General features: G+C 35.8%; 1 pseudogene; it reads left to right on the plus strand.

The window, feature by feature from the left end:
• Positions 1 to 11570: 11570 nt before the first annotated feature.
• Positions 11571 to 14198, plus strand: LOC143616378 (xyloglucan galactosyltransferase MUR3 pseudogene; annotated as a pseudogene).
• Positions 14199 to 22861: the final 8663 nt, after the last annotated feature.

Here is a 22861-nt window from a genome sequence, read left to right on the forward strand (position 1 = left end):
TTTATTAAATTTGACCGTCTGACAATGGTAAAAAAAATTAATTAAAACAATATATTATATATCTATATAAACATATACCATTGTTCTCCATTTCATATCCATTTCATATCCATTTCATATCCTTCTTCTTCATTTCACATCTATATAAACATACACCTTCTTCAAAAAATCTAGCAAAATGAATCCTACAAACAACCCGAACCGAAACCCGTGGAACTCACCGCTATCATAACAAAAATGATCAAAAAACACGAAAAGTCTGTCGAGGAATTCAACGATGCCATAAGAGAAACCAACAAACAACACGAAAAGATTGCCGCTATGTTGAAATTGCGGGAAATGAGTAAAGAATACGAATCTCTCAAAGCGGCCGAGTTATACGAAGAGGCCGCATTATTGCAACGACAACGAATTGAAAAAATGCGCGAATATTATGAATATTAGTGTTTTTTAGTTATGTTTTTTTTATATTTTTAGTTATGTATTTTTTTAGTTATGTATTTTTTTGGTATTTGTTTTTAATTTTAATGCATTTTTATTTATTTATTAAAATAAATTGGTTTTTATTTAATTAGTTTAATTATAAAAAGAAAATAATAAAAAAGACACTGTGGGCCCAACTTGTAGCCCATACACCATTACACCCCAAAAACAAATTTCCACTCCATGCTGATTGGGCACCACGTGTCACAATTCGCCACAAATTGTAGCCCCTCCACTACACATAGCCTAAGGGGCTGTTTGATAGACTTAAATGATTTTATTGAAAGGCTACTGGTATGTTTGGCAAAACTAGCTGATAGCTGTAGCTGAAAGCTGCTAGCTTGTGGGTGGAAGCTGTAGCAGGTAGCTGTAGTTTTTTTATAAATATTTAGGTGTTTGACAGAGTAGCTGGAGCTTTTAATAAAACTAGTTGGGTGCTCGTGCGATGCACCATTCTAATCCAAAACCTATTCTGACTTGACCATTTTCGACTCAAAACTGTACCGACACGAACCAAACTAAATTAGCCATTTTTGCATCGACTCGTTCCGACCCTAATTTGGTCTCACATATGACATGGGCTTGCCTGACTCGACTATTGCTGATTCTAACAAGTAATCACATAATATACTAATTTATTAAAGTTAAAGAAGTATAACAATATGATACTCAAATTAAAGAGAATAAAATGCGTGTTTTTATAATTCAATTTGTTTAAAGAAATATTAACGTGTAAAAAAGTTATGGCCTTTTAAAAAATCATGGGAGTAGTTTGTTTTGAATAAGAGTTAAATATGAAATTATTATATAGATTAACAAAAAATGATGAAATTTCAAGTACCAAAATTGTAAATTTTGAAATGCTAAAAGATTGTAGTTTTTTCTAAACGCTACTAGTTGGAGCTTTTAGCTTTAAGCTTTTTCTCATAACCTAAAAGCTTCAAGCTACTCCAACAAACAAGACTTTTCAATAAATATGAGTATTTTCTTAACCATTAAGCTTCAAACTGATATTTGGATGAAATTTTTTACCTTTTTGCCCCTTCACATGTGTTCATAATCCTTAGTTTGTCACCTATGCAATACATCCTCAACCCACCACCAAGGTCAACATACTCAACACTAACTTGGCTAAGAGTCCTTTAACCATTCAGATCTCTTACTAAGTCAGTTATTTACCGAAACAGGGATTGTCAAACAACATCTAAGATTATAACGAGTTGTTACATGAGGAAATGATCAAGCCTAACTGTCTAACTCGGTATTGTGTTGTTTAAGATTTATATATCATAACATTATTATTAATTTGTTATTTGAGACATTTAACAATACAAGACATCAAAATTCAAAGATTTTTAAAATAAATTGACTATAGTCATAGTGACTATTAATCTATAATTTATTATATAAGTATACAATTTAAAGTGAAGTTGGGCTTTAGCAGGTTGTACATCATGCTTTACATGTGTGTTGTGAAGAAGATGGTTGTGTAGTAAGAAGCTTATTATGTACCATGCTGTGATTGGACCTACATACACTTGCTCACCGGACGCCCAAACCCACTTACGTGTCCTTTGCAGTCAGTAGGTACGTGTCTTCTTTTGGCCCATCGTTTAACCCGATAATCCCAGTTGTCTTCTTCCTCAAATTTGTTTTCTCTTCAAGCGTGTACGTCATTTTACGTCCACCGACAATCGTAGTCATTGCCTGCTGTTGCCGGGTGGTGGCGGTGGTGTGGTTGATTAGCGGTGGCAATTATTGTCGCCGGTTGAGCACTGTTAATCTTCAAATTCATTATTTGCTTCCATCAGGGGTAAGCTTCATTTTCCAACTCAGATTTTGTTGATTAGGGTTTTTTTCTAATCAGATGTTCATGGTTTAGAAAAAAAATGGATTTTAATTGCGGATCTCTGGCGGTGGTGTGGTTGTGAGGTAGCCCAATCCGTGTAATTGACGCCGCCAGTTGCCGGGTACATTTTGCGGACCCTAAGCGGCGGCGGCGGTTGTTGGTCGAATGATATTCTGGTCAGGGGAGATGGTTTCCAGTTATGAGGCAGTGATGATTGGATGTATCCTGAGCAAATTCGACTTTGTGGATCCAATCAGCATCTTGGCTTCGCAATTCAGATGGCAATTGCTATGCAACTGCAAATGGGCTAAAAGAAGTTACGTTGCTACATATCCGAGCCTCCGTTTGTCATTTTTGCGTCTCAATTAGGCATCATGGAGATTAAGGTTTGTACTCTATTTTAAGATGCACACTAAATAATTCATCCCCTATGTGTTTTTTTTTCACAAACCAAAACATTGAAATTGTGTGTGTTTTCTTTATTGTAAGGTTTTGTTTGGTCTAGGGTTCAATATGCTTTATCTATTAGCACAGCCTCTCACACTCGACATAAAGGTACAATAGCTAATAGCTTATACAATTTTGGTTGAGCTATAGTTTTCTACTTCAAACCTTTACTTGGTAGTGATAATATAAGAAATATTTAAAGTTGAAGTTGCAACAATATATAATATGAGCAACTTTGGTTAGATGTCAAAAATGTGGAAATTGACAAGGTTAAGGTCAAAATGCAGGAATAGTTATGATAGTCAAAATTAGTTTATAATGTTTATTGCAAATCAGTTATCATATTGTATCAGTTTTAAAGATTAGTACCAAGGGTAGTATAGTCGAATTTATAATTTGATGAAAAGGGCAGTTTTGAAATATGTTAAAATGATGGATTAGGGTCAAACTTCGGTTTATGGTTAACTACGAGGAGTACTATTGGAATGTTGGAAAATATGTTGAGGTAAACCACCTAAGGTTTAACTCTGTTGGTGTTTAATAGTGTTTATTGTGTTATGTTGGTTTACTTAGACCACTTTCACACCTCTTAAACCCTCCATTATGTTGGTTTGCAAAGCATGCGTATTGTTGATCTGCTATTGATATTTGTTCCTTGCTTCACCCCAACCAATCTAATGATGTTAGGCTATGATGGTGCTTAACTCTCAGTGTGTCAACTTTGTTTATTGTGTGCAGCCATGAGTATGTCATCGTACTCAGTATATCCCATCAATATCAAAGCTATGGTAGGGTCTGAGGAGGGTAAGATGTAGACAGCCTTACCTCTACTCCATAGAAATAGAGAGGCTGCTTCCAGTGAGACCCCCGGCTCGATAGTGGTTTTGCATCAAGCCTTGGACTAAAGGCACGTAACACTCAACCATCAGGACCTAGAGATGGCCAAAAAAAACCGGTTCCCCAACCGGTTTACCGGTTTAAACCGGAAACCGGTTTTTACGAAAACCGGTTTTTTAAAAACCGGTTTGACCGGTTTACAAACCGGCGGTTCGTCTTTCGGTTACAAGTTTTAGATCCAAAACCGGTTAACGAACCGGTTAATGGAAAAACCGGTTTTTTTTTGTTAACCGGTTATGGAAAAACCGGTTAACCGGTTTATAAAAAAACCGGTTTTTGACCGTTGTGGAAAAACCGGTTAACCGGTTTCTCCATAACCGGTTAACCGGTTAAAAACCGGTTTTTGAACGTTGTTAAACGGCTATATGGCCGTTTTTTTTTTTTGACCGTTTTTTTTTTACCATTTTACCCCCACAAACATCTATATATAGTTTAGGTTGGGTATTGGTTAGATCACACTCGATTAGGTTGGGTATAGGATGAGTTTCCGATCCTCGCCGCCATGGCCAAAGATTTACTAACGGTCCAAGCTTCCACGGTAGCTTCGGAGTCTGCTTTTTCTGTTTCTGGCAGGGTTATATCGATTAGGAGGACTCGACTCACTGCACCAGCTATAGAGATGTCGATTTGCTACAAGGATTACTTGGACTCTTTAGATAGGGCACAACATCAACGCTCACTCGAGGGGGAAATGGAGTATGAAGCGGGCTTGTATGAAGCACAGGTCAATGAAGGACACACTCAACCAATGACCGATGAAGAAGCCGCGTACGACGATTACCTAAGAAATAGCTCGGGATCGGGTAGCGAAGAAAATTAGTTAAAGAAACAGCAAACATGGAGGCAAATCATGAGTAAGAAACAGCAAGTTGTTCATGTAATCGTGTCTAAGCATTCTTTTTCCTAATATGTGCTCTTATTTACTTGTTGATTTGGATTTTTCTAATTTAGTTAAAGAAACAGCAAACATGGAGGCAAATCATGAACAAACTGCGATTGGGAACAACAGGAGCATCTGCTAGTTCACGATTTAATGTTTGTATTTTTGAGTTAAATCATGAACAACAGTTCTTGGCAGAGATTTCTTCAGTGTTAATGATTTAATGTTTGTATTTTTGAGTTACGAATATGCGATAACGATTTAATGTTTGTATTTTTAATGTAAAAACTATAAATGAAAGTTATGTGTTTTTAATCTTTGGTTTGTTGAAAACACATTCACCAACACACACTCATACTCATCTTCCAAGCAAAGAACCCTAACAACGAAAGCAAAGAATGGCTTCGGTCAGTCCGTTTTGCCTTGTAGTTACCGGTTTGCCTTGTAGTTACCGGTTTGTTTATACTGTGAAAAAATAATGGTCTTCATTAAGTACAAAATATAAAAAACAAATATTCGTATTTGAAACCGCGAAATTTAAAAAAAAAAAAAAAAAAAACCGGTTAATAAAAAAAACCGGTTATTAAAAAACCGGTTAATAAAAAAACCGGTTTATTAACCGGTTCTAACCGGTTTCTAAACCGGTCCTAACCGGTTTCTAAACCGGTCCTAACCGGTTAGACCGGTTAGGGTTTTGACAGCAAAAAACCGGTTATTAACCGGTCCGGTTATTAACCGAACCGGTTTTTTTCCGGGCCAAAAAAAACCGGTCCGGTTAATAACTGAACCGGTTTTTTTAAAAAAACCGGTTTGTGCACCTCTATCAGGACCCCAGCCGATTGGTGCATGTACCTTGTCTTTCGGCTATCAACGCCACCACATGATGCCTGATTAACCTTCCACCGCTTTTAACGCTATTTTCACAAAATTAGTAAAATAATGTCAAAATTAGTGCAACTTCACTTTTGCCCACCCAAGGGCCCACACATATATACATTATATGCACGCACCACAAATACATTGAAGAACATGGGTGCATAGGCAGCTTCTAGAATGACAAAGGCAACACTTTTGGCAACACAAGGCCATATTTTTTTGGTACTCATTGCATCTGCTAAAAGCATGTAGTGCATGTAGTGGCAACGTATGAAAATCCAAGCAAAACCTAAATAGACATTGAAAGTCAACTTGGATATTACTTATTAGTATGTAGAAGTAAAATCTTTTGGAAATTATCTAGCACCAATCATGTAACTCAAATATGCAGCATATGTTAGTAACAATAATAAGGACTAAACTTTAGATGTTTGCGCCCCAACACACGTTTGGCAGCCCAACTACGTCGTAACGCGGCGGGTAATCCAACTAGTTATTTATTTATGATTAATCACATTTCATGTGGAAACGAGGAGCACCTCACGACGTACCTTTTGACACCGGTTCTAGACAACAGTACAAGAGTCATGTGTATTTTTATCCAAAACAACGTACTCTACTGATGTTCGTAAGTGACTATGTTAATTTACTCTTACCAAGTAGTTGATGTTAATTCACAACCTCACCAATAATTAGTGATTTTAACTCTACTTCAAAATCGGTTAAATTACGTCATGTAGAACCCACTTAAATTCAAGAAATTAAGTTAATTTACACTTACCAAGTTATCGACTTTCCCTGATTCTAACATGTTCCCTTCTTCAGAATCAAATAAGGTAACAAGTGCATAACCGAAAAACGATAGTATCTAAAAGGATATTCAAGACATATTGGCCTCACAAATGAATGTTATAATTCAGGAATTGATCTATTGCATCAAATTCTTAACGTTTGTTGGAAATTGCTTTGAGTTTTGTACAACTCATGGAAAATTGCATGAAAACCATCGTTATTGGGAATTTACTATTAGTAGTAAGTTGCTATTAGCTATTAGTGGTTGCTTTAAGATAGAATTAGAAATTCGAAACATTAATGTGCAGCAAACCTGATGTTTTTATTTTGTTAAAAAAGACTAGTGTTTGATAAGATGTCTAGACAAAATTCTACCAACAAAAAACAAGTTATGCATGTCATTTTCATTCTTTTAAACATTGGTCTCACAAACCAAAGACAGACGAAGAGAGCATATGGGACAACATTAATTCATTGATAAATAATTTCTAGACCCCACCCCACCAATCAAATAAGAACTTGATAGCTATTAGGCAGTGCGTACTGGGGCGAGAGGAGGGGGAATACCCCCCCCCCCCCGGCGATATGTGGGCGAAAAGGGGCGGGGGCGGGGGGTTAGGCCATACTCATTCACAATCTCACAATCTAAATTTCACATTATAAAATTAATTTATCTCTCCTCAATCTACATAATTTAAACACATCCCAATCTTTTACACACATTCACAACTCATCCCAAGTTAAAAAAAATATTTTTTTAACGAAGTCTGTTTTTAATAAAATTTATGTTGAAATGTTCATAGATTTTTTTTAAAAAAATATCGTGTATTTAATTATTTTTTTAGTTCGAATATTAAAAGTTAATAGAATAATTAAGTTATTGGGGGCTAGTTTTGATTGCCAATCTAGATTGCTTTGTTTTCTATTTATTTTTATTTTTTTAACTTTGGGCCCACCAATCTCATTATGAGAATGTCAATGGGAGTAGTCTTATTGTCACCCAACATGTCTATGTGGTTTGTGTGTGTATATTATTATTTTTTTCAATATATGTGTGTGTGTGATATATATATATATACGGTAGGGTTAATGTAAAAAACAATATTTATGTGAGAAGAATAAGAATAGATCTAGACCCTTGGATCTATGATCTAGTGGTTGAGATTGGTAGTTTCTAAATAATTGTATTGTTTCATATTTACATTGTATAGTGTCATATTTTGGTGGTTTGTTTTACTTTAAAGCTCTTCTCACACTTCTCACAAAACACTTGTTTTGTATTTGAACTCTTATATATATATATATATATATTACTATTTGTAATCCCTACATCATTACACCAAGAAACAAATTCCCACCCCTTGCTGACTGAACGCCACATGGTGCAAAATGCCCCAATTTGTAGCTCCTCCACTACGCATAGCCTTAATATTATGCATTTTTTTTTCTATTTTTTTTAATCTTTTTATTTCCTACACTCATTTTAAATCACATAATTAAGAAAGAAGAAAAAAAGCATAGGGCCAAACATTAGTTTTGGTAATAATAACTAGTCCCAATTTCACCAACCAAACAAGGTAAAATTACTACATTCTTTTTTTTCAACCTTGTAGTTTCAATCACACAAACATACCCAAAACTTTAGATCCCGAAAGTATAATCGGCTACTAATACTACTAGAAAATGAGCATCCTCGATGATATATTATTGACTGTAAGATGTCAGTAGAAGTTCGTTACTGATTCTTCCGTAAACATTCAGTTAGTGATAATGTGAATGCAATTTCTTAATTGCCGTAGTTTCTATTCCTGCTAACATATTCTTTGTTATTACTTGGGTCCTAAAGCATAAGGAGATTTTACTCGTTTGTGCCAATTATACGGTCTATGGACTTTTGTTGCTCTCCATGGCGCTTTTAGACTAATAGGTTTCATGTTACGTCAATTCGAACTTGCTTAGTAACTACCACTAGTCTTCGTCAGTAATATGTCGTAGGGGTGTTCATCGGGTCGGGTTTTAATTTATTCATGCTATTTGAATTTAAGTTTTTAAATATTCGAGTTCAAATAAAATAAGAAAAACCAATTCAAATAAGCTTATTTGATTACAGTTCAAATTTAGGTTTACTCAAATAAACTGAATTATCAAAAATACTACAAGAAAACTATAGAAAGTTTTAAAGGAAAATCAAACTCAAAATTTATTAAAAAAATATATTATTCGAATTTGGTATTGAGGAAGGTGGTTTGAAATTCTCAAATTCGAATTCAATTCGAAACCAGAATTCGAAATGGAATTGATTCCTATAGCCTAGGTTTGAATTCGAATTCAATGTGATTCAAATTTCGGGTTTTTCGAGTATTGATCAAATAAATGATAATGATTACTCCTAATCTGTTGTTGAAGCTGATGTAGGTGTCTAGTAGATACACTACCCATGTCGTGTTTTTGGACGAAGTATCACTGACATATAACCGACGGCACCTTCACCGATATACATGTCATTTATGTATTTGCCTTTCAAGACTAACTGAATAAGCTTGGACTACTTTCAACTCATCTAAGAAACATTACATGTGTAAATAGTCAAAACCTAGTTAGATTAAAGTACAATAATCTAATTCATTTGTCGTCTGAATAAATAAATAAATGAATAGTCAATTAAATGGTGTTTGTAGTTGAAGGCACTCATAATGCTCGGGTCTACATCGTAATGAGGCACATGCAAGTGCATCAACTTCGACATCAACAAGTAATAGTTGTACTTTAACTAGTGTTGTACTCGGCGTGTTGCGCCAAGACAGTTGGTAAAGCCTTAACATTCAAACCGGGTGTTGTCAACACAAATTCGGTCAGTAACGTTTACGCTCGCTATGGTATGGACACCAATGATAAAACCTTAGCGTTAAACCCAAAAAATATACTATTTATTAAATTACATATAAAAAAACAAATTATTTAAAACCACGTTTCTTTAGTCAATAAACCCCGGGGGTATTAAAATCCAAACGTTGTCAGTCCTAGGCATTGAGGCGGTAACTGGACGCGAACTCAATCGGTTTCGGTTACGTTCGTTATAGTACTGGAGCTAAAAACAGGGAAAATATAAAAATTGAGTGGACCAATGGGGTGGTGTCGGTCGATAAACTTAGACGTTGGTAAACCCAAGCGTTGAGGCGGTAAGTCTATGCGAATTTGGTTGGTTTTCATCACGTTCATTACGATATCGGAATTAAGACAAACAAAAAACACAAAATTTCCGTTTGGTCGACTTCCGTTATGTTCATTATGATAGCGAAATGGAAAAAAAATGCTATCGACAGGTAAGGTGCCGCCAAATAGCCCAATGGTAACCTAGCGGCACCAAACTTCTAATTTTATATATTAGATAATCTAATTAGGATTCAACCAATAAGATCTAGTCATGTCAAATTAACCCTCAACGACCCTAATTACTGGCACCACTACCCTTAACCACCTGAAGCCTATCCGAGTGGGTAGCAACGATTTTATCATGGTCATTTAGATACTCGCAAGCGGTACCCGAGTTGTGACCCGAGTCCCCTAAGGTTGTAAGGAGCGTCATCGGCCAACTAATTCTGGTTTATGGGGTAATTCTTCAACACCGCCCCATAATGATTCAGCAAACTCATTCGAGGAATGAAATGGTGTGCATTTAGTTGGTTGTAGTAGCCATATAATGGTAAAAGAAATGCCATTAACAATATTGAGCACGAGCCTTTTTTTATTTTATTATGACTCAAAATCAAATCTAAAATTAAAAATATTTGTTTTCAGATTTATAATTTGATTGAATTCAGTTAAAACAATTTAATTATTGAAAAAAGTTCAATTGATTCGGTGATTGGCATTGAGATGAGCTAATTTAACCATATTTGGCTTGTCAATCTAATCAAAATTTGGCTATATAAAAACGAATAAAACTTATAAATGCGAAGGGTTCAAGTAATATAATTAAATCAAATTGTCTTTAATCTAGTAGTATCAAAATATTGGATAAGACTTCGTCTTTTCAAATAGTAACGGTTCTCATTCATGATAAAAATAAATTAAAAAAAACTGTTAAAAACATCGTTGAATCAAACCTTTAGTATATCAATTAATTAGGTAGTGCAAGCTTATTTTTTATTATTTTAATTAATTTTAATATTTGTTTTTTTCCTAACCCGTATATATATAGAAAAATCAACATGTGCAATTATCATAAATGACTTGAAATGGCATATTTTGAATTAACTAGCAAATGATTGAGTAATGTCGGATAATGCTTGTCAAACTTAAATTTATTTCGACCTCTAAATTCCTTGAAATTAATTATGTGTTTTTATTTTCAGTTAGAAATCAAATCAACTTTTAATTAATGAATAAACATTTTTAATAATTAATTGTTTACTAAGATATAAATCACTTTTACAAATTCCATCTCATATAACTTGCAACAAACATCATGGAACTTTTACCGTGCAACAAATAATTCATAACAATGGGTTATCTTGACTTATAAAGTTAAAAGGACTATGTGAGCACTGAAAATGATCAAGGACCATTGCGCATAAGTCTAAATGACTGGAGTTTCGTAGTAAAAAAAATAACTATTATGTAAAGTCGACTTAGGGTGAGGTTTTTCAATAAGATTATCCTCTATGGTTGGGGGGCATCGAAGCCCCTCCACAGTGCCAGTTCAACACTAGGGGCATCGAAACCCCAACGTATAATGCACCGTTGTGGTTTAAAGCCTCATGATATATATATACACACACACACATATGTGTGTGTAAGAGATGTAGAGAGATAGGGCCCACCATTTACTCATTAGTGCCCGGCGTTCCAAGACCCCTTCCCCCTTCGACGCCCCTCTGCGATGTGCAGGGGCATCGAAGTCCAGTAATGACCCAAATGACGCCCATAACATCGATTCTAAATATATATTTTGTTTTGTGATCACAACATTCAAGAGCTTCCAAGCTAATCTCGCAACATTTTGGTGATGTTTTAATGATAATTTATATTAACTTTTTTTTATTAGTTTTCATCAATTCCTTTTATGATGTCATCATACCTCCACATGGCCTTAGCGTTTTAACTTGTATATGGTCACCACCGACACTCTCCTCGGTAAACCGACATGTAACACCCCTACACGATGTACCACGCTATCTTACACCTTCCAACCTAACCTACGCCCCAGTTTCCTACAAGCTAACCTACGCACTTCCTGTTACTGACACCAACAGATTACATATTATATATATGCCATAAACCCCAATTCGTCATCAATCAATCAATCAATCAATCAATCATCATATTCACATTCATCGCCTCCATCAAATCCTCCTGTAAGTATCATCATTCACTTCATCATCTCATAATCTCTCGTTGACTCGATCTGATTAATTTTGACTTGTGAGATCCACCTGCATTCCGTCAATTCCGTGCCCTAATTTCACCAATTTAGCTTCACATAGATTCAATTCCGTTAACTCTTATTATTATGTTTGTGATCTGTTGATCTGATGAGACGCCGTTCACCGGTGACTCCATCATCCGATCACATGGAAAAGACGATTAACAAATCACACCACTCTAGAATCTGTGTCTTAGGCTTACTCTGTGCATTCTTTTGGGGGGTATTATTGTACTTTCACTTCGTTGTTATTGGTGGTAGAACCTTGCAAGTCACCTCAATCTCATCTGATCCTAGGGTTAGTGTTATCGACACCGTACCGAATGATATTAAACCAGAAATTAGGGATTTTGATATACCCCAACCCCAGAAATATGATAGTTTGGTTACGCGTTCGAAATCCGAATCTGTAACTGAACAGAAGTCTGATAATTTGGTTACGGGTTCGCAGTCGGAATCTGTGGTTGAGCAGAAGTCTGATAGTTTGGTTACGGATCCGCAACCGGAATCTGTAAGTGAACAGAAATCTGATGATGATAATCGAAAAGAACACAAAGAGTTTGGATTTATGAAGGCGTTGAGGACGGTGGAGAATAAGAGTGATCCGTGTGGTGGGAGATATGTGTATGTTCATGATCTTCCTTCGAGGTTTAACGAGGATATGCTTAAGCAGTGCAGGAGTCTAAGCAAGTGGACTAATATGTGTAAGTTCACTATGAATGCAGGGCTTGGGCCTCCGTTGGAGAATACAGAAGGTGTGTTTTCGGATAATGGGTGGTATGCGACGAATCAGTTTGCGGTGGATGTTATATTTAGTAATCGGATGAAACAGTATGAGTGTTTGACCAAGGATTCGTCGCTTGCGGCGGCTATATTTGTGCCTTTTTATGCTGGCTTTGATATTGCGAGGTATCTTTGGGGGTATAATATATCCATGAGAGATGCTGCGTCGCTTGATCTTGTGGACTGGTTGCTAAAGAGGCCTGAGTGGGGGATAATGGGGGGTAAAGATCATTTTCTTGTTGCGGGTCGGATCACGTGGGATTTCAGGAGGTTAAGTGAAGAAGAGACGGATTGGGGGAACAAGCTTTTGTTTTTACCAGCTGCTAAAAACATGTCGATGCTTGTTGTGGAATCGAGTCCATGGAATGCGAATGATTTTGCAATTCCATATCCAACTTATTTTCATCCTTCAAAAGATTCTGAAGTGTTTGCTTGGCAGGATCGGATGATGAACTTAGAAAGAAAATGGTTGTTTTGTTTTGCTGGTGCGCCTCGTCCTGATAATCCCAAATCGATTAGAGGTCAGATTATCGATCAATGCAAGAGTTCAAATGTGGGAAAGCTCTTAGAGTGTGATCTTGGTGAAAGCAAGTGTCATTCTCCTAGTAGTATAATGCAAATGTTTCAAAGCTCGGTCTTTTGTTTACAACCACAAGGTGATTCTTACACAAGAAGATCAGCTTTTGACTCGATGTTAGCCGGTTGTATCCCGGTTTTCTTTCATCCTGGTTCTGCGTACACACAGTACACCTGGCATCTTCCTAAAAACTACACCAAGTATTCGGTTTTCATCCCTGAAGATGATCTGCGCAAGAGAAATATTAGTATAGAAGAAAGATTAAGTCAAATCCCACCAGATCAGGTTAAACAAATGAGGGAAGAAGTTATTAATTTTATTCCAAGGTTAATATACGCTGATCCTCGGTCAAAGTTGGATTCTCATAAAGATGCTTTTGATGTATCCGTTCAAGCGATTATCGACAAAGTTACAAGATTGAGAAAAGATATGATTGAAGGGCGCACTAATGATGATTTTATTGAGGAATTAAGTTGGAAGTATGCTTTGTTAGATGAAGAGGAATATGTTGGTGTTCATGAATGGGACCCGTTTTTCTCAAAACCAAAACCGAATGAAGGAAACAGCGAGTCAGACGGGTCTTCAGCAGAAGCAGCAAAGAATTCTTGGAAAAACGAGCAAAGGGATCACTCATGAGTCATGAATTGATTCATTCAGCAGGTTGAAGATGTAATGAGGGTTAGTTGTGTTTGCTTAAATTAAATGTCAGTTGATACTTCATATTAGAGGTTTACTTGTGGCCTGCTTATTCGGTTATCGAAGCAGGAAACAGAGAAATCATAAATTTTCCACTAATATATAGTTTTTCTTTGTTTTGTCAGATTGTTGATTCTTTGTATTGATATTTATATAGTTACATACTTTTTACATGAACTTTCTGTTTATCTTTTTATAGCACTTAAAAACAAATATGCCAAATGAAAAAGTTTACATTTTTTACTTCTCTTTTGAGTTCTATCAGCTTAACTTAAACATTGTGGTGATATTTATATATTCATTCTGTTCCGCTTATGATCATGGGTTACTGGTTTCATCCTGCTTTGTACTGCTCTGATTCCCGACACGTTTGTTACCTATCTTTAATCGTAGGAAGCGGACACATGAAAACACATACAAAAAGACCAAAAATCCAAGTTAAGCACGTTTCCGAGTAGCTATTGTATTCAAACATTTGACCTGTCAAATTATGCTTCCATGCACATAATTTTTTTTCTTCTAAATAAAATATGCTTTTTGACCTAAATTTTGCTTTTTGATTTTCAAACATTGCAAATGTACACAGTTTAGATTTGCCGGTTTGTGGAGATTGAGGTTTTTTTGACTATGTTGTGGTGCCAGTAGGGAAGAAAGTTCTGGAAATTTGAGGTTGTTTTTTAATCATCTCCGGGCTGTAAATGTGTTCAGCACTACTTTTTGTTAGATAGAAAACCTATTTTTTGAATAGAAAACAGTGACTTTTGACACTTGTCTATTTAAGAATTTAATTATATAAACTTTACTTGTTAATGAGTTATTTATATATATACGTATATAACAACCAGAGTTGCAAACATGAATTCAAGTAACTCAAGCAAGAATGACCATGTTATCCCTATTTGTGTGTTATATCGATGCATCAAGAAGGTGTTTTGAGTGTGTTCGGAATTAGTTATCCGAAGCGTGTCTGATTATTTGTAAATGAAATAAGTTGTTTCGAATGCACAATTTGAAGTTGTTTACTTGGAATTGCGTATACCGAAAAGCAATAATCAGATAAATAATAAGCAATCCCGAGCACCCATGAGTTTGATCCTCCGGTAGCTTTTAGTTATCTATTTTTTATTAAGTTTTTAAGTCCACGGATGTTAAATTTGCTGGTTGTTTTTAATAATTTCCAGGCGGTAAACGTGTCTAGCACTTGTTTTTTATGGATGCAAAAGCTGTTTTTTATATAGATATACTAGTTTTTATCCCCGTATTACGGGGGTTGTGTTTCTTTTTTGTGTCTAATATTCATATTTTTTTGCATCTTAATTTTATGTATTATAAAAAAGTTAATAATATACTTAGGGTTTGATGATGAAATAGTTTCACAAATAAATGACATGTCATAATTCGCTTAAAAGCTATGGGTTTGGTGAGACCCATAACCCGCTTATTTTATTTTACTATAAAATTGTTCTTATTATAAATAATATATTTTTCTTAAAAAATTGGATATTAATATTTAGTATATCCCAACTTTATAAGATTTGCATATCAAATACTTGGTTAGATTTATTTTTAAAACAATGAGATGTTATAACTCGTTTAAGGTTATATAGGTATGGTGAGACCCATATCGTGAATTCGGGTCAAATGCACTTGAAATCTTCATTTACAAATAAAACAATATAGTGGCTTGAGTAAATAAATAATATATTATAAATAATATATATCTTTTTTAAATAAATAATATATTAATTTTTAGTATATCCTACTTTATAGGATTTTTATATCAAATATTTGGTGGGATTAGTTTTTAATTTAATAAGATGTTATAACTCGTTTAAAAAATATATATGGGTTTGATTAGACTCATACCCATGAATTCAGGTCAAATGAATGAGAAGCATTCATTTAAAAATCAAGCAAATCTGGTGACTTCAAAAAAAGAGGGAGCGATCACATCACGACACGTAGGATTTTTATATCTTCATTTATATATATTATAGATTATATACATGCTACTATGCTAGTTCCAAATTTTATTAATTAGAACTCAAGTTATTTTCACATATTGCAATTCTTTCAAAAAGTTTACATGGACCAGGCTACTTTATTTCAATGCAATTCACAAATTATATTTCAAAACCTTGTTTGTGCTCACCAATGCGTCGCTCCTAAGAACCTGATGTTTGGAATGATTTTGAATGACGCGGGTAAAAAGATGACAAGTTCTAACATGACCAAAACAAGAGGTTTTAAACTTCTAATGTTTGAAATGATTTTGATAAGTCGGATGGGGGACGAAAACATATAACAAAACATTATCAACATTGCGCTTACCAGTGTGTCATCCTAAGGTTATTACAAGTAGTAAAATGGCTAAAGAGATGACAAGATACAAGTACTGCTCGAAAAGTTGGTTGCTGACCCGATTATAAAAAGCACATCATCGTTGGGTTGACATACAAATGTGGAAAACACCCTAATCAGTTACAAGATCAAAACAACCTAGCTATTTGTTAAGAAAAGTGATAATGTTAGGGGTGCTAGTGGTGAAAATAAAACTCGGAAAAGTTGTGCGCAAAAAAGTAGACAAACTGCAGCTAAGGTGACAATACTATATGAGCTCTCGTTTGCTTTAGTAGAGCACGGGGGTTTTAGAAGGCTTATAGAAACAGTTTGTCCGAATTTTAAGATACCAAGTAGGTTTATGGTATGGCTTCAAGGGATTGTAGGAATTTTTTTAAAGTAAATGCGGATGCCATATTTTTTTTCCTTCTGTCATACAAAAGGTTGTCTAACCCAGTTTTTAAAAAGAATATGGTGGTATCAGTATACAAAGTATCATCGACAATAATAGTTGGGATGTGATCCTAATACACCACCCCCACATGTCTATATGGCTTGTATAGGCCTATACAGCCATATAGGGTACGAATGACTGACAAGGGGACAATAAAAACATCTTTTTGCAGCCTACACGACCGTATAAACCTATAAGAGCCGTATAGACAAATTTTCAGTGATGCTATACAACACATGAAATGATCGAAAAGAAGAATGTTTAAAATTGCTAAAAATGTATGATGCAAGTCAGATAATATATCAAAAAATGTCTATACGGCCGTATATGCCTATACGAGGCACTATAAACGATGGCCATAGATTGACTTAAAATCAATGAACCTTTTGTGTAAGATCTAGTTTTCATCGATAAAAAATTGTCATTTGATGTCCATGTGTCGGTGGTAAGACAAACTCTCAGTTTGCCTTTTTTCATAGGTTCTCTGTTCCCATAAAAAATTTCACCCTAGTCCCTCAAAACCAAAAACCTATCTCGTAGTTTAGATTTTGGACAAATGGTTTTCGTTAACCTTCTAATACCTTCGTGCTCTAGAAATGCAAACGATCATAGTTTTTCATCCCATTACTACCTTTCTACTAATTTGCACACATAATTTCCAGGTTTTAATTTCATAAATCTCACACCCAACATCATCACGAATTCATCTATATTTAATTAATAAGAAAAAAAAAACAATTTAATATGAAGTTGAATACATCTATATATATAAACGTTGTTTATAAACGGTTCTTGAAGTTGTAATGAAAGTTAAATTTAAATTTAATAATGTGAAAATTAGTGGGCCTTTGTTTTATTTCTATGGTCATTGATTGGGCCTGGTGGATCAATCACATTCGGTCCAATCTTGGAGAATTTGATTACTCTCAGTCCAGACCCGGTGACAGACCCTAAACCCGAATTTGGAGAATATAGGAACCAAAGACGAACCTGTTTACATGGCATCTGTGACATTCGTCAATTTCGGGTCCGAATAGTATTCGTTTTGTAAACTTTTATTATGTAAACCGACCCGTTTTGTAAACCGACACGTTGGAAATAATCAAAATGATGACTTTTATGTTACGATATTGTTTTACACTTGTTGGGTTTTGAAAACATTCAATTTGGTATTTAAAACGCTTAAAAATCACTTAAAACGAACTACGGGGACCAAAACTGTCATTTTTGAAAAATCAGGAAATAACCCCTTGGCGGGGCGCGGCGGGGTGGTCGCGGGGCGCGAATGCAGGTCTGCAGCTGCACGTTTTTTTGGTTATTTTTATGCATACATGTGACCAAAACACCCCATTTTCATGCAAGACCCTTTATGCTTGACCATTTCAACTTACCCTATATATACACCACCCTTTCCATCCATTAATCTCTGCTACAACTCCAAATTTCTCTCTCAAATTCAAAGATCTTAAGGTTATTTTCATTGTGTTCTTGAAGGTTTGACTTCTAAAAGTCAAACTGAGTTTTATCTTTAATTCTAAGTTGTTCATCTAACATTACTAACTCTTGAATATGGTGGTACAACATATATATAATACACACCCCTTGTTACCTTTGTTAGTTACTTCACCGACTCCGGTTGGTTAAGTTTCGAACATCATAAGGCAAGGCTTCATGGAGGACTTCGAGTTCTTGATATATATATACACACACATAACTTATTTATACATATTATTTATGCCTAACTTCTGCTCATTTTAGTTTGTTAGTCACATTTACAAGTCCTGGGTATGTGGAGACCATCAATGAACTCATTGTGAGATGGAAACCGAACCAAACCTAACTTTTGTTAAAAAGGCTTGTTGTTGACTTTTTAGTATGTGGAATCCGTCTATGAACTTGTTGTGAGATGGAAACCGAACCGATCCGATTTTTACTCGCTTAAGACACAAAAGTGTGTTTTTTTAGCTATCATGACTTGTATATTTCTTTAAAAATAGTTTACAAACTGATTAATATTATTTTCTTAAGTACTTGGAAATGTTGGATCCAACTTGATCTTATAACAAAGTTTGGACCGACAAAACCGAACACTCGCTTAACGTACGTTGTTAGTTCTAAACAATAGATCTACATACTTGGTTAAGCCTTATAAAGTTTTTGTGAGTTATCTCATAACAATTAATATTTTGGAAAGTTGACTTTGGGTTTGACCATTCTCAAGACTCGAACCAACAACTCGAACACTCGTTAAAGACCCGTTTTAGTATCTTTAGCCTAATGAAACTTGCATTTTAGCATTTTCCCCACCTTACTACTTAACATTGATTAAGTAAATATTAAGGTTAAATACTTTAACCCGGTTTTGAGCAAACTTACATTTTTAAAAAGGTTATTATTATAAATTCTTAAATAGTTACATTTTAAACTTTGAACTTTAATTGATTACTTTTTGCAACAATTATTTTATTTAAAGATCTTCAAGACAACCTTTCTAAATCCAAGACTTTCTTTTATTTAGGCTTCGTACGTTAAACTCGTCGTTCCAGCAAATCTCCATATAATAAATCTTTCAAGTTTATTACTTGAACGTGAGTAACTTCATACCCCATTTTCTATCTTTTATTTTGGGGGTGACATTTCATCTTTTCTAAACTAAATGTTTTATACTTGTGTCTTAAACCACAAACATTGTTGTATACTTTACTTGAATAATTGCTCGATTTGGTGTTCTATGCTTATTTGCCTATGTGTTTACCGCTTTTGGATGGTGGAACTATAAATCCTAGACCATTTGGAAACCCCTCATGGCAAGGTGTCGTTAACGTAATGCAATTAACGATAACTATAAAATCCTAAACTATTTGGCAACCACTTATAGTTGGGTGTCGCTAACTTGTTAGCGATAACTATTTATCCAAGTTTATAGTTATTATTTACGGTTTTGTATACTAGTTTTGTAGCTTTTCATACTATATATCTATTGTTCAAACTTATGAATTGCTCACCAACCTTTGTGTTGATAAACTTTATTTTATGAAATGTTACAGGTTTGCATCTAGGTTGATTATGGAGTCAGGTGAAGAAAACGTCACAAATACCGTTAGGATATTAGATAAAAAAATGAACAATATTTGACTTCCTATATTTTGTGATATTTTGTTGTATTTGACTTATGAATATTTGGTTATGTGACATTTTCGATGTTGTGAAATGAAATGAGTTTGTTAAATATTGTTGCTTTAAATAGTGTCATGCGCTTATGGGCAATCGTTGCACCCCGGCATGTTCCGTCGCCTTTGGTCGGGGTGTGACAGATTGGTATCAGAACCATGACAGTTAAGATAGGTGGTTAGACGTAACGACCTAGAATTGTTATGCTTAGCGTTCTATACGTGTGCTTATACGTGTTTACTCTATAATTGATTGTTCATATCGCATGTTATTTATTTATAAACTTGTTTAAAATTCACCAATATCCTAAATGTTCACATACACACACTTTCATAGTATTTTCCAAGGTATCCTTACCTTAAAACGTAAAAAGTAGATTTTCATTGTGTTTAATGGATTACAAGATTAACTTGGATCCCGTTGTTTCAAATCCCTTAAAGGTTGCGTTTATTTCGGGTTTGTAGCCATCATAGGAAACGAGACATTATAAAATGACCATTTGACAAAAAGATTCCAAGAATCGAAGGTGATTTACTTACCTGGGATGGTTGAGTTATAATGCTCGTTTTCTAGGCCATAAATCGTGTTATAAATGTCAATACTTTAAGTAGTCGAATGCGAGCGTTCCGGTCGCCATCCTAATTTTCGGTGTTAAAACAATAGAACTACGGTGATTTCGTGGACTAGTGTTTTGACATGACGTTGTAGCTCGATTTATTGTGTTATTATCGTTATTTGAGTCGAAAACATGAAAAAGTTTCGGTGGTTCGTACACATGTTTAGACTCCAATATGTTGTTTTATAAAACTTTTTAGTGTTGGAATGTCAAGTCATGGTGTTTCATGCACGATTTTTCCAACTCTATAAATCTCAAAATCTCAAATTTTTAAGCTTTAAATTCTCAAAAACCATTTACTATTGTTTTCGGTTTTGTTATTTATAAACAAAGTTTTATATTTTATGTAACACTAACATCTTCTCGTTACTAACTCTAGGATTCACAATCAATAAATCAAACTTCATCCTATTTTATTTTTATTACACCTTCTTATTCGTTTCTTTTACCCAAAATTTATCCCATTTTCTTTATAACTTTTAGCATGCCTCCGCTAAGACGCCAACCACGCAAGAACTCCACCCGACGCATGGCCGCTCTTGTCGCCAAACAAATGGCTGCTGTGATTCCCAAACTTATAACCCAAATCCAAGCCACACTACCCGCACCCGTTGTTGCACCTATTGAACCCAAACCCGCATCCTACCTGCTTAAACAATTTACTAGTGTCAACCGTCCGAATTCTATGGAACCAACTGTGCGACTACTTTGTTGCAATGGTTCGAATATGTGGAGAATGTGTTTTTACACAGCGAATGCCCTGAAGCGAAAAAGACAAACTTCGCTTCAAGCATGTTTAGGGGAACCGCCCTAACATGGTGGGGTAGTGTCATGTACCTCCAAGGTACGGATGTGGCCATGGCTCTTCCATGGGCCGAGCTCAAGGCGCTGATGAAGAAGAAATTTTGTCCTAAACACGAGATCCAAAAGCTTGAGGTAGAATTTTGGGACCTAAAACAAGAAGGTGGTGATAACGCCGCTTACTCGCTCCGTTTCCACGAGCTAAGCGTTCTTGTACCTCACTTGGTCACCCCAACCGAACGTGAAATTGACAGATATATTGGGGGTTTACCGATGAAAATCCGGGATTCAATCATGATTAGCAAACCCGCGAACCTTGAGGAAGCCATCACGTTAGCCGGTTGGCTATCGGAAAATCACGTGAAGGCGGGTACCCTAACCCTCAAGAAATCAAGTGAGAAAGACAAGCCCGAGCCCCACCGCAAGCCAAGGTGGAACCCGCACCACAAGCCATAAACTACTCCAACTCATCCCGTCACAACAACAACAACATCAACAAAAAGAAACCCAAGACTAATTACCGAAACTTTGCCGTCACCCAACCTCAACCACCACAACAAGCCCAAACTCTTCCCCAAAACCAAAAACCTTATATTGGTAACTCCCCACTATGTAACACTTGCCAACTTCATCACCCAACAAACTCGTCGTGTCGCCATTGTACAATTTGTAACCGATTTGGTCACTTCCCCAACACATGCCGATCCACCCAACGAAACCAACCCAACCAACCTAACCCACCAACCCAACCGAGAAACTTTCCCCAAAATGCCCAAAACCGCTATGCACCATACCCACCAAACCAACCCCAACAACCCCGAGCTTGCTTTAATTGTGGTGATCCCAACCATTTCCGCCAAAATTGCCCACGTTTAGCTTTTGCCAACCAAGCTCAAACCGTAACCATACCATACTACCAAACACAAGCTTACCAAGTTCAAACTTACCAACCCCAAATTCCCCAACTCAATGCACCACTCATCCAACCCATCCAAGCAATCCAAGCACCACCTCCACCTCCACAACAAGCACCTCAAGTCAACCATGGTAATCAAGGGCGAGCTTTTATGATGAATGCAAATCAAGCTCAAGTGGCAAACGATGTTCTGAACGGTATGTATTTGGTGAACTATCATTTGTCTTCTATTTTATTTGATACCGGTGCCGATAGAAGTTTTATTTCTTTGAAATTTGAGTCGAAACTTGCGATGCCTCGAACTAAGCTTTCCCGACCGTTCTCTGTTGAAGCCGCCAAGGGCAATTCTATTACCACCGAATCCGTCGTCCGCGATTGTTCTCTTATTCTTTCTAAGCATAAATTCTCCATCGATCTCATCCCGATGCAAATGGGTAGTTTCGATGTCATAGTAGGCATGGATTGGTTATCTTTACACCGTGCCGAAGTCATTTGTTTCGATAAATTCATTCGCATTCCGCTTGTCAACGGCAAGGTTCTTAAGGTCTTTGGAAACACAACGTCTCGAAGGCTAAATCTCATGTCGTGTGCTCAATCGCAAAAGTACGTTCCGTTTTTAGCTCTCTCGGTGACAAAATACAAAAAGGAAAGAAATATCCAAGATATTCCTATTGTTCGTGATTTCTTTGATGTCTTTCCCGATGATGTTACCGGTCTTCCTCCCGTTCGTCCAATTGAATTCCAAATCGATCTTGTGCCCGGCGCGATACCCGTGGCCAAGGCTCCTTATCGTCTAGCCCCGTCGGAAATGCAAGAACTATCAAACCAACTCGAAGAACTTTCCGATAAAGGCTTCAT

This window comes from Bidens hawaiensis, unplaced genomic scaffold (genome assembly GCF_021521415.1).
Source record: "Bidens hawaiensis isolate Kalapana, Puna unplaced genomic scaffold, B.hawaiensis_p1.1 tig00046919_1, whole genome shotgun sequence".
NCBI lineage: Eukaryota > Viridiplantae > Streptophyta > Magnoliopsida > Asterales > Asteraceae > Bidens > Bidens hawaiensis.